Below are 12,982 nucleotides of genomic sequence, written 5' to 3'. Positions count from 1 at the left end.
TGGGCATGGAGCATTGTGATGACAAGCGCACGGAACACTGTGATACTTGGGTGATGGAGGATTGTAATGACAAGGGCATGGAGCATTGTGATAAGAAGGGCATCGAGGATTGTGATGACATGTGTCATGGAGCTTTGTGATGACAAGGGTCATAGAGATTTGTGATGACAAAGGTCATGGAGCATTTTGATGACCAGGGCGTGGTGCACTGTGATGAGAAGGGCAGGGAACATTTTGATGACAGGGTCATGCAGCAATTTGATGAAAAATGTAATGGAACATCTTGATGACAGGGTTATAGAACATTGTTATGTCAGGGGTCATGGAGCTTTGGGATGAAAAGGGTCATGGAGCATTTTGATGACAGGGGTTATGGAACATTGTGATGTCAGGGGTCATGGAACATTTTGATGATAAGGGGATGTAGCATTGTGATGACAGGGGTCATCGGACATTGTGATTACAGGGGTGAGGGAGTATTGTGATGACTAGTGATGGAACATTGTGATATCTCTGGTGAGAGAGCATTTTGATGAGAAGTGCAAGGAGCATTGTGATTACAAGATTTATGGAGTATTGCAATGACAAGGTTGTGGACCATTGTGATGAAAAGCGCATGGCACATTGTGTTGACAAGTGTCATGGATCATTGTTCTGACAAACGCATAGAGCATTGTGAAGACAAGGGTCACAGAGCATTGTGATGAAAAGTTCATTGAGAATTGTGGTTACAAAAGTCACAGAGCCTTGTGATGACGCGGGCATGGACCATTGTGATGACAAACGTAATGAAGCATTGTGATGACTGGAGTCACGGAGCATTGTGATGACAGGTGTCATGGAGCATTGTGATGACAAGGGCATGGAGCATTGTGGTGACAGTGGCATGGAGCATTGGTCTGACAAGTTTCATAGATTATTGTGATGACAGTGGCCATGTTGCAATGTGATGACAATGGCATGGGGCATTGTGATGAGAAGGTCATGGAGTATTGTGAAGACAGGTGTCAGGGAGCATTGTGATGACATATGTCATGGTCCATTGCAATGACAATGGCATGGAGCATTGTGATGCCAAATGTAATGGAGGATTGTGATGACAAATATAATGGAGCATTGTGATGACTAGGGCTTGGAGCAGTATGATGACAAGGGCCATTGAGAATTTTCATGACAAGGTCGTGAAGCATTGTGATGACAAGGTCCTGGTGAATTGTGATGAGAAAACCTTGGAGCCTTGTGATGACAAGTCTCATGGAGCATACTGATGAAAAGGGGTCTTGGAACATTGTGATGAAAAGGGCATGGAGCATTGTGATGCGAAGGCCAAGGACCATTCTGATGACATGCGTCATTGATTTTTGTGATGACAAGGGCAGGGAGCATTGTGAATACAGGGGTCTTGGAGAATTGTGATGAAAAGGGCACGGAGCATTGTGAATAAAAAGGCATGGAGCCTTGTCATGACAGGGTTCAAGGAGCATAGAGACAACAAGTGTCAGGGAGCATTTTGATGACAAGTGTACTGAGCATTGTGATGACAAAGGTCATGGAGCATTGTGATGAGAAGACCATGGATAATTGTGATGACGAGTGTCATGGGGCATTATGATGGCAAGTGTTATGGAATATTGTGATCACAAGGCTTTGGAGCATTGTGATGACAGAGGTCATGGAGCATTGTGATTTCATTGTGATGACAATAGCCTGAAACATTATGATGACGGACATGGTGCATTGTGATGACAGGGTTCATGGACCATTGAGATGAAAAGGGGCATGGAGCATTGTGATTACAGGTGTCTTGGGGCATTGTGATGAGAAGTGTCATGGAGCCTTCTGATGACAAGGCCATGGAACATCGTGATGGCAGAGGTCATGGAGCATTGTTATGACAGGTGTAATGGAGCATTGTGATGGCAAGGTCATGGAGCATTGTGATGAGAAGGCCATGGAGCATTCTGATGACATGCGTCATGGAACTTTGTGATGACAAGCGCATGGAGCATTGTGATTACATTGGTCTTGGGGCATTGTGATGAGAAGTGTCATGGAGACTTCTTATGACAAAGTCGTGGAACATTGTGATGGCCGGGGACATGGAGCATTGTTATGACAGGGGTAATGGAGCATTGTGATGGCAAGGGCATGGAGCATTGTGATGAGAAGGCCAAGGAGCATTCTGATGACATGCATCATTGAGCTTTGTGATGACAAGGGCATGGAGCATTGTGATTACAGGGGTCTTGGAGCATTGTGATAAAAAGGGCATGGATCATAGTGAAGAAAAAGGCATGGAGCCTTGTCCTGACAGGGTTCAAGGAGGATACAGACAACAAGTGTCAGGGAGCATTTTGATGACAAGTGTACTGAGCATTGTGATGACAACGGCCATGGAGCATTGTGATGAGAAGACCATGGATAATTGTGATGACGAGCATCATGGGGCATTTTCATGACAAGTGTTATGGAATATTGTGATCACAAGGCTTTGGAGCATTGTGATGACAGAGGTCATGGAGCATTTTGATTTCATTGTGATGACAATAGCCTGAAGCTTCATGATGATGGACATGGGGCATTGTGAAAACAGGGTTCATGGATCATTGAGATGAAAAGGGGCATGGAGCATTGTGATTACAGGGGTCTTGGAGCATTATGATGAGAAGGGTCATGGAGCCTTGTGATGACAAGGCCATGGAACATCGTGATGGCAGGGGTCATGGAGCATTGATATGACAGGGGTAATGGAGCATTGTGATGGCAAGGTCATGGTGCATTGTGATGAGAAGGCCATGGAGCATTCTGATGACATGCGTCATGGAGCCTTGTTATCACAAGGCCATGGAACATCGTGATGGCAGAGGTCATGGAGCATTGTTATGACAGGTGTAATGGAGCATTGTGATGACAAGGGCATGGAGCATTGGTCTGAAAAGTTTCATGGATTACTGTGATGAGAGTGGGCATGCAGCATTGTGATGACAAGGACACGGAACACAGTGATAAATGGGTCATGGAGGATCTTAATGACAAGGGCATGGAGCATTGTGATGAGAATGGCATCGAGCAGTGTGATGACAAGTGTCATGGAGCTTTGTGATGACAAGGGCATGGAGCAATGTGATGAGAGGGTTCATGGAGCATTGTGATGACAATGACATGGAGCATTGTGATGCCAAGTGTTATGGAGCTTTGTGATGAAAAAGGTCATGGAGCTTTATGATGACAAGTGCATCGAGCAATGTGATGAGAGGGTTCATGGAGCATTGTGATGACAATGGCATGCAGCATTGTGATGCCAAGTGTCATGGAGCATTTTGATGACAAGGGCGTGGTGCATTGTGATGAGAAGGGCTGGGAGCATTGTGATGACAGTGTCATGGAGCAATTTGATGAAAAGGGTCATGGAACATTTTGATGACAGGGGTTATGGAACATTGTGATGTCAGGGGTCATGGAGCATTTTGATGAAAAGGGTCATGGAGCATTTTGATGACAGGGGTTATGGAACATTTTGATGACAGGGGTTATAGAACATTTTCATGTCAGTGGTCATCGAACATTGTGATGATAAGTGCATGTAGCATTGTGATGACAGGAGTCATGGAACATTGTGATGACAGGGGTGAGGGAGTACTGTGATGAGTAGTGATGTAACATTGTGATATCAGTGGTGAGAGAGCATTTTGAGGAGAAGTGCATGGAGCATTGTGATGACAAGGTTTATGGAGTACTGTGATGACAAGCGCATGGTGCATTGTGATGACATGGGTCATGGAGCATTGTGCTGACAAGCGCATGGAGCATTGTGATATCAAGGGTCATGTAGCATTGTGCTGAGAAAGGCATAGAGCATTGTGATGACAAGGGTCATGGAGCATTGTGCTGAGAAATGCATAGAGCATTGTGATGACAAGGGTCAAAGAGCATTGTGTTGAAAACTTCATGGAGCATTGTGGTTAAAAAGGTCACAGAGACTGTGGATGACGAGGGCATGGATCATTGTGATGACAAAGGTCATGAAGCATTGTGATGACTGGAGTCACGGAGCACTGTGATGACAGGGGTCATGGAGCATTGTGATAACAAGGGCATGGAGCATTGTGATGACAAGGGCATGGAGCATTGGTGTAATAAGTTTCATGGATTATTGCGATGACAGTTGGAATGGTGCATTGTGATGACAAGGGCATGGAGCATTATGATGACCAGTTCATGCAGTATTGTGAAGACAGGTGTCAGGGAGCATTGTGATGACATATGTAATGGCCCATTGTGATGACAATGGCATGGAGCATTGAGATGCCCAGTGTCATGGAGGATTCTGATGACAAAGGTAACGGAGAATTGTGATGACAATGGCTTGGAGCATTGTGATGACAAGGGTCAGGGAGCATTGTGCTGACAAGTGCATGGAGAATTGTGATGACAAGGGTCATGGAGCATTCTGATTACAAGCTTGTGGAGTATTTTGATGACTATGGCATGGAGCATTGTGATGAAAACGGCATGGGGCATTGTGATGAAAAATGCATGGAGCCTTTTTGTGACAGGGTTCAAGGAGCCTTCTGACGACAAGTGTCAGGGAGCATTGTGATGACAAGTGTATTGAGAATTGTGATGACAAAGGTCATGGAGCATTTTGATGAAAAGGGCATGGAGTATTGTGATGACAGGCATCATGGAGCGTTGTGATGACAAGTGTTATGGAACATTGTGATCACAAGTGTTTGGAGCATTGTGATGACAGAGGTCATGGATCATTTTGATTTCAAGGAGCATGGAGCATTGTGATTACAGGGTTCTTGGAGCATTGTGATGACAAGTGTCATGGAGCCTTGTGATGACAAGGCCGTGTAACATTGTGATGGCAGGGGTCATGGAGCATTGTTATGACAGAGTTAATGGAGCATTGTGATGAGAAGGGCATGGAGCATTGGTCTGAAATGTTTCATTGATTATTGTGTTGAGAGTGGGCATGGAGCATTGTGATGACAAGGGCACGGAACACTGTGATACATATGTCATGGAGGACTGTAATGACAAGGGTATGGAGCATTGTGATGAGAAGGGCATTGAGCATTGTGATGACAAGTGTCATGGAGCATTGTGATGATAATGACATGGAGCATTGTGATTACAAGGGTCATGGAGCTTTGTGATGACAAAGGTCATGGAGCATTTTGATGACAAGGGAGTGGTGCATTTTGATGAGAAGGGCAGGGAGCATTTTGATGACAGGGTCATTTAGCAATTTTATGAAAAGTGTAATGGAATATTTTGATGACAGGGTTATAGATCATTGTGATGTCAGGGGTCATGGAGTGTTGGAATGAAATGGGTCATGGAGCATTTTGATGACAGGGGTTATGGAACATTGTGATGTCAGGGGTCATGGAACATTGTGATGATAAGGGGATGTAGCATTGTGATGACAGGGGTCATGGAACATTGTGATGTGAGGTGTCATGGAACATTGTGATGATAAGTGGATGTAGCATTGTGATGACAGGGGTCATGGAACATTGTGATTACAGGGGTGAGGTAGTATTGTGATGACTAGTGATTCAACATTGTGATATCTCTGGTGAGAGAGCATTTTGATGATAAGTGAATGGAGCATTGTGATGACAAGGTTTATGGAGCATTGCGATGACAAGGTTGTGGACCGTTGTGATGAAAAGCGCATGGCACATTGTGATGACAAGGGTCATGGAGCATTGTTCTGACAAAGGCATGGAGCATTGTGATGACAAGGGTCACGGAGCATTGTGATGAAAAGTTCATGGAGCATTGTGGTTAGAAATGTCACAGAGCCTTGTGATGATGTGGGCATGGACCATTGTGATGACAAACCTTATGGAGCATTGTGATGACTGGAGTCACAGAGCATTGTGATGACAGGGGTCATGGAGCATTGTGATGACAGGGGCATGGAGCATTGGTCTGACAAGTTTCATAGATTATTGTGATGACAGTGGCCATGGTGCATTGTGATGACAAGGGCATGGGGCATTGTGATGAGAAGGTCATGGAGTATTGTGAAGACAGGTGTCAGGGAGCACTGTGATGACATATGTCATGGTCCATTGCGATGACAATGGCATGGAGCATTGTGATGCCAAATGTAATGGAGGATTGTGATGACAAATATAATGGAGCATTGTGATGACTAGGGCTTGGAGCATTATGATGACAAGGATCATTGAGAATTTTCATGACAAGGTCGTGAAGCATTGTGATGACAAGGTCCTGGATCATTGTGATGAGAAAACCATGGAGCCTTGTGATGACAAGTCTCATGGAGCATACTGATGAAAAGGGGCATGGAGCATTGTGATTACAGGGGTCTTGGAACATTGTGATGACAAGGGCATGGAGCATTGTGATGAGAAGGCCATGGAGCATTCTGATGACATGCGTATTGGAGCTTTGTGATTACAAGCGCATGTAGCATTGTGATTACATGGGTCTTGGGACATTGTGATGACAAGGGTCATGGAGACTTGTGATGACAAGGCCGTGGAACGTTGTGATGGCAGGGGTCATGGAGCATTGTTATGCCAGGTGTAATGGAGCATTGTGATGGCAAGGGCATGGAGCATTGTGATGAGAAGGCCAAGGAGCATTCTGATGACATGCGTCATTGAGCTTTGTGATGACAAGGGCATGGAGCATTGTGATTACTGGGGTCTTGGACCATTGTGATGAAAAGAGCATGGATCATTGTGAATAAAAAGGCATGGAGCCTTCTCATGACAGTGTTCAAGGAGCATACAGACAACAAATGTCAGGGAGCATTATGATGACAAGTGTAATGAGCATTGTGGTGACAAAGGTCATGGAGCATTGTGATGAGAAGTCCATGGATAATTGTGATGACGAGCGTCATGGGGCATTGTGATGACAAGTGTTATGGAATATTGTGATCACAAGGGTTTGGAGCATTGTGATGACAGAGGTCATGGAGCATTTTGATTTCATTGTGATGACAATAGCCTGAAACATTATGATGATGGGCATGGTGCATTGTGAAGACAGGGTTCATGCATCTTTGAGATGGAAACAGGCATGGAACATTGTGATTAGAGGGGTCTTGGAGCATTGTGATGAGAAGGGTCATGGAGCTTTGTGATGACAAGGTCATGGAGCATTGTGATTACAGGGGTCTTGGGGCATTGTAATGACAATGGTCATGGAGACTTGTGATGACAAGGCCGTTGAACGTTGTGATGTCAGGGATCAAGGAGAATTGTGATGACTAGGGAATGGAGCATTGTGATGACAAGAGTCCCGGATCACTGTGTTGTCAGGTGTCATGGAGCGTTGTTATGACAGTGGTCATGGAGCATTGTGATGATATTGGTCATGGTGCATTGTGATGAGAAGGTCATGGAGCATTGGGCTGAAAATGTTCATAGAGTATTGTGATGACAGTGGTCATGGAGCATTTTGATGACAAGGGAATGGAGCATGGTAATGACAAGTTCCTGGAGGAATGTGATGAGAAGGCCATGGAGCCTTGTGATGACAAGTCTCATGGAGCAATCTGATGAAAAGGGGCATGGAGCATTGTGATTATAGGGGTCTTGGAGCATTGAGATGACAAGGGCATCGAACATTGTGATGAGAAAGCCATGGAGCATTCTGATGACATGCGTCATGGAGCTTTGTGATGAGAAGGGCATGGAGCATTGTGATTACAGGGGTATTTTAACATTGTGATAAAAGAGGCATGGATCATTGTTATGAAAATGGCATGGAGCCTTGTCATGACAGGGTTCAAGCAACATACTGACGCCAAGTGTCAGGGAACATTGTGACAACAAGTGTATTGAGCATTGTGATGACAAAGGTCATGGAGCATTGTGATGAGAAGACCATGGATAATTGTGATGACGAACGTCATGGGGTGTTGTGATGATAAGTGTTATGGAACATTGTGATCACAAGGGTTTGGAGCATTGTGATGAGAGAGGTCATGGAGCATTTTGATTTCATTTTGATGACAATAGACTGAAGCATTATGATGATGGGCATGGTGCATTGTTATGACAGGGTTCATGGATTATTGAGATGAAAAGGGGCATGGAGCAATGTGATTACAGGGGTCTTGGAGCATTGTGATGGCAAAGGCATGGAGCATTGTGATGAGAAAGCCATGGAGCATTCTGATGACATGCGTCATGGAGCTTTGTGATGACAAGGGTATGGAGCATTGTGATTACAGGGGTCTTGAAGCATTGTGAAGACAAGTGTCATGGAGCCTTGAGATGACAAGGCCGTGGAAGGTTGTGATGGCAGGGGTCATGGAGCATTGTTATGACAGGGGTAATGGAGCATTGTGATGACAAGGGCATGGAGCATTGGTCTGAAATGTTTCATGGATTATTGTGTTGAGAGTGGGCATGCAGCATTGTGAGGAGAAGGGCATGGAACACAGTGAAACCTGGGTCATGGAGGATTGTAATGACAAGGGCATGGATCATTGTGATGAGAAGGGCATCGAGCAGTGTGATGACAAGCTTCATGGAGCTTTTTGATGACAATTGCATGGAACAATGTGATGAGAGAGTTCATGGAGCATTGTGATGACAATGGCATGGAGCATTGTGATGAGAAGGCCATGGAGCATTCTGATGACATGCGTCATGGAGCTTTGTGATGACAAGGGCATGGAGCATTGTGATTACAGGGGTCTTGAAGCATTCTGAAGACAAGTGTCATGGAGCCTTGAGATGACAAGGTCGTGGAACATTGTGATGGCAGGGGTCATGGAGCATTGTTATGACAGAGGTAATGGAGCATTGTGATGAGAAGGGCATGGAGCATTGGTCTCAAATGTTTTATTGATTATTGTGGTGAGAGTGGGCATGGAGCATTGTGATGACAAGCGCACAGAAGACTGTGTTACATGGGTCATGGAGGATAGTAATGACAAGGGCCTGGAGCATTGTGATGAGAAGGGCATCGAGCATTGTGATGACAAGTGTCAAGGAGCATTGTGATGACAAGGGTCATGGAGCATTGTGATGACGGGGGCATGGAGCATTGGTCTGACAAGTTTCATAGATTATTGTGATGACAGTGGGCATGGTGCATTGTGATGACAAGGGCATGGGGCATTGTGATGAGAAGGTCATGGAGTATTGTGAAGACAGGTGTCAGGGAGCATTGAGATGACATATGTCATGGTCCATTGCGATGACAATGGCATGGAGCACTGTGATGCCAAATGTAATGGAGGATTGTGATGACAAATATAATTGAGCATTGTGATGACTAGAGCTTGGAGCAGTATGATGACAAGGGCCATTGAGAATTTTCATGACAAGGTCGTGAAGCATTGTGATGACAAGTTCCTGGTGAATTGTGATGAGAAAACCATGGAGCTTTGTGATGACAAGTCTCATGGTGCATACTGATGAAAAGGGGTCTTGGAACATTGTGATGACAAGGGCATGGAGCATTGTGATGAGAAGGTCAAGGAGCATTCTGATGACATGCGTCATTGAGGTTTGTGATCATAAGGGCAGGGAGCATTGTGATTACAGGGGCCTTGGAGCATTCTGTTGAAAAGGGCATGGATCATTGTGAAGAAAAAGGCATTTAGACTTATCATGACAGGATTCAAGAATCATGCAGACAACAAGTGTAAGGGAGCATTTTGATGACAAGTGTACTGAGCATTGTGATGACAAAGGTCATGGAGCATTGTGATGAGAAGACCATGGATAATTGTGATGACGAGCGTCATGGGGCATGTGATGACAAGTGTTATGGAATATTGTGATAACAAGGGTTTGGATCATTATGATGACAGTGGTCATGGAGCATTTTGATTTCATTTTGATGACAATAGCCTGAAGCATTATGATGATGGGCAGGGTGCATTGTGATGACAGGGTTCATGGATCATTGAGATGAAAAGGGGCATGGAGCATTGTGGTTACAGGGGTCTTGGAGCATTGTGATGAGAAGGGTCATGGAGCCTTGTGATGACAAACCCATGGAACATCGTGATGGCAGGGGTCATGGAGTATTTTTATGACAAGGGTAATGGAGCATTGAGATGGCAAGGCCATGGAGCATTGTGATGAGAAGGCCATGGAGCATTCTGATGACACGCGTCCTGGAGCTTTGTGATGACAGGGGCATGGAGCATTGTGATTACAGGGGTCTTGGGGCATTGTGATGACAAGGGTCATGGAGACTTGTGATGAGAAAGGCATAGAGCATTGTGATGACAAGGGTCAAAGAGCATTGTGATGAAAACTTCATGGAGCATTGTGGTTAAAAAGGTCACAGAGACTGTTGATGACGAGGGCATGGACCATTGTGATGACAAATGTCATGAAGCATTGTGATGACTGGAGTCACGGAGCATTGTGATGACAGGGGTCATGGAGCATTGTGATAACAAGGGCATGGAGCATTGTGATGACAAGGGCATGGAGCATTGGTCTAATAAGTTTCATGGATTATTGCGATGACAGTTGGAATGGCACATTTTGATGACAAGGGCATGGAGCATTGTGATGACCAGGTCATGCAGTATTGTGAAGACAGGTGTCAGGGAGCATTGTGATGACAATGACATGGAGCATTGTGATGCCAAGTGTCATGGAGGATTCTGATGACAAAGGTAATGGAGCATTGTGATGACAATGGCTTGGAGCATTGTGATGACAAGGGTCAGGGAGCATTGTCCTGACAAGTGCATGTAGAATTGTGATGACAAGGGTCATAGAACATTCTGATAACAAGCTTATGGAATATTCTGATGACAATGGCATGGAGCATTGTGATGAAAACGGCATGGGACATTGTGATGAAAAAGTCATGGAGCATTTTTGTGACAGGGTTCAAGGAGCATTCTGACGACAAGTGTCATGGGGCATTGTGATGACAAGTGTATTGAGAATTGTGATGACAGAGGTCATGGATCATTTTGATTTCAAGGAGCATGGAGCATTGTGGTGACAAGGGCATGAAGCAATGTGATCCCAAGGTTCCTGGACGATTGTGATGACAATGGTAATGGAGGATTGTGATGACAAGCGCATAGAGCATTGTAATGACAAGGTCATGTAGCATATTGCTGACAATGTCATGGAGCATTGTGATGACAGGTGTCATGGAGCACTGTGATGACAAGCGTCACGGAGCATTGTGAATACAGGGGTCATGGAGCATTGGAATGACAAGGGCATGGATCATGGTAATGACAAGGATCATGGAGCATTGGGCTGAAAATGCTCATGGAGTATTGTGATGACAGGGGTCATAGAGCATAGTGATGACTAGGGAATGGAGCATTGTGATGACATGAGTCCCAGATCATTGTATTGTCTGGTGTCATGGAGCGTTGTGATGACAGTGGTCATGAAGCATCGTGATGATATTGGTCATGGAGCATTGTGATGAGAAGTTCATGGAGCATTGGGCTGAAAATGTTCATGGAGTATTGTGATGACAGGGGTCATGGAGCATTGTGATGACAAGGGAATGGAGCATGGTGATGACAAGGTCCTGGAGCAATGTCATGAGAAGACCATGGAGCCTTGTGAAGACAAATCTCATGGAGCCTTCTGATGAAATGGGGCATGGAGCATTGTGATTACAGGGGTCTTCGAGCATTGTGATGACAAGGGCATGGAGCATTGTGATTACAGGGGTAATGGAGCATTGTGATGGCAAGGGCATGGAGCATTGTGATGAGAAGGCCATGTAGCATTCTGATGACATGCTTCATGGAGCTTTGTGATGACAAGGGCATGGAGCATTGTGATGACAAGGGCATGGAGCATTGGTCTAAAAAGTTTCATGGATTATTGCAATGACAGTTGGAATGGCGCATTGTGATGACAAGGGCATGGAGCATTGTGATGACCATGTCATGCAGTATTGTGAAGACAGGTGTCAGGGAGCATTGTGATGACATATGTAATGGCCCATTGTGATGACAATGGCATGGAGCATTGTGATGCCAAGTGTCATGGAGGACTCTGATGACAAAGGTAACGCAGCATTGTGATGACAATGGCTTGGATCATTGTGATGACAAGGGTCAGGGAGCATTGTGCTGACAAGTGCATGGAGAATTGTGATGAAAAGGTTCATGGAGCTTTGTGATGACAAAGGTCATGGAGCATTTTGATGACAAGCTTGTGGAGTATTTTGATGACAATGGCATGGAGCATTGTGATGAAAACGACATGGGGCATTGTGATGAAAAAGTCATGGAGCCTATTTGTGACAGGGTTCAAGGAGCCTTCTGACGACAAGTGTCAGGGAGCATTGTGATGACAAGTGTATTGAGAATTGTGATGACAAAGCTCATGGAGCATTGTGATGAAAAGGGCATGGAGTATTGTGATGACAGGCATCATGGAGCGTTGTGATGACAAGTTTTATGGAACATTGTGATCACAAGGGTTTGGAGCATTGTGATGACAGAGGTCATGGATCATTTTGATTTCAAGGAGCATGGAGCACTGTGATCACAGGGTTCTTGGAGCATTGTGATGACAAGTGTCATGGAGCCTTGTGATGACAAGGCCGTGTAACATTGTGATGGCAGGGGTCATGGAGCATTGTTATGACAGAGTTAATGGAGCACTGTGATGAGAAGGGCATGGAGCATTGGTCTGAAATGTTTCATTGATTATTGTGTTGAGAGTGGGCATGGAGCATTGTGATGACAAGGGCACGGAACACTGTGATACATAAGTCATGGAGGACTGTAATGACAAGGGTATGGAGCATTGTGATGAGAAGGGCATTGAGCATTGTGATGACAAGTGTCATGGAGCATTGTGATGATAATGACATGGAGCATTGTGATTACAAGGGTCATGGAGCTTTGTGATGACAAAGGTCATGGAGCATTTTGATGACAAGGGCGTGGTGCATTTTGATGAGAAGGGAAGGGAGCATTTTGATGACAGGGTCATTCAGCAATTTTATGAAAAGTGTA

The sequence above is a fragment of the Mesoplodon densirostris genome, chromosome 1 (assembly GCF_025265405.1).
Source record: "Mesoplodon densirostris isolate mMesDen1 chromosome 1, mMesDen1 primary haplotype, whole genome shotgun sequence".
Lineage (NCBI taxonomy): Eukaryota > Metazoa > Chordata > Mammalia > Artiodactyla > Ziphiidae > Mesoplodon > Mesoplodon densirostris.
The sequence above is the reverse complement of the archived record's forward strand: the minus strand, read 5'-3'. Positions refer to the sequence as shown.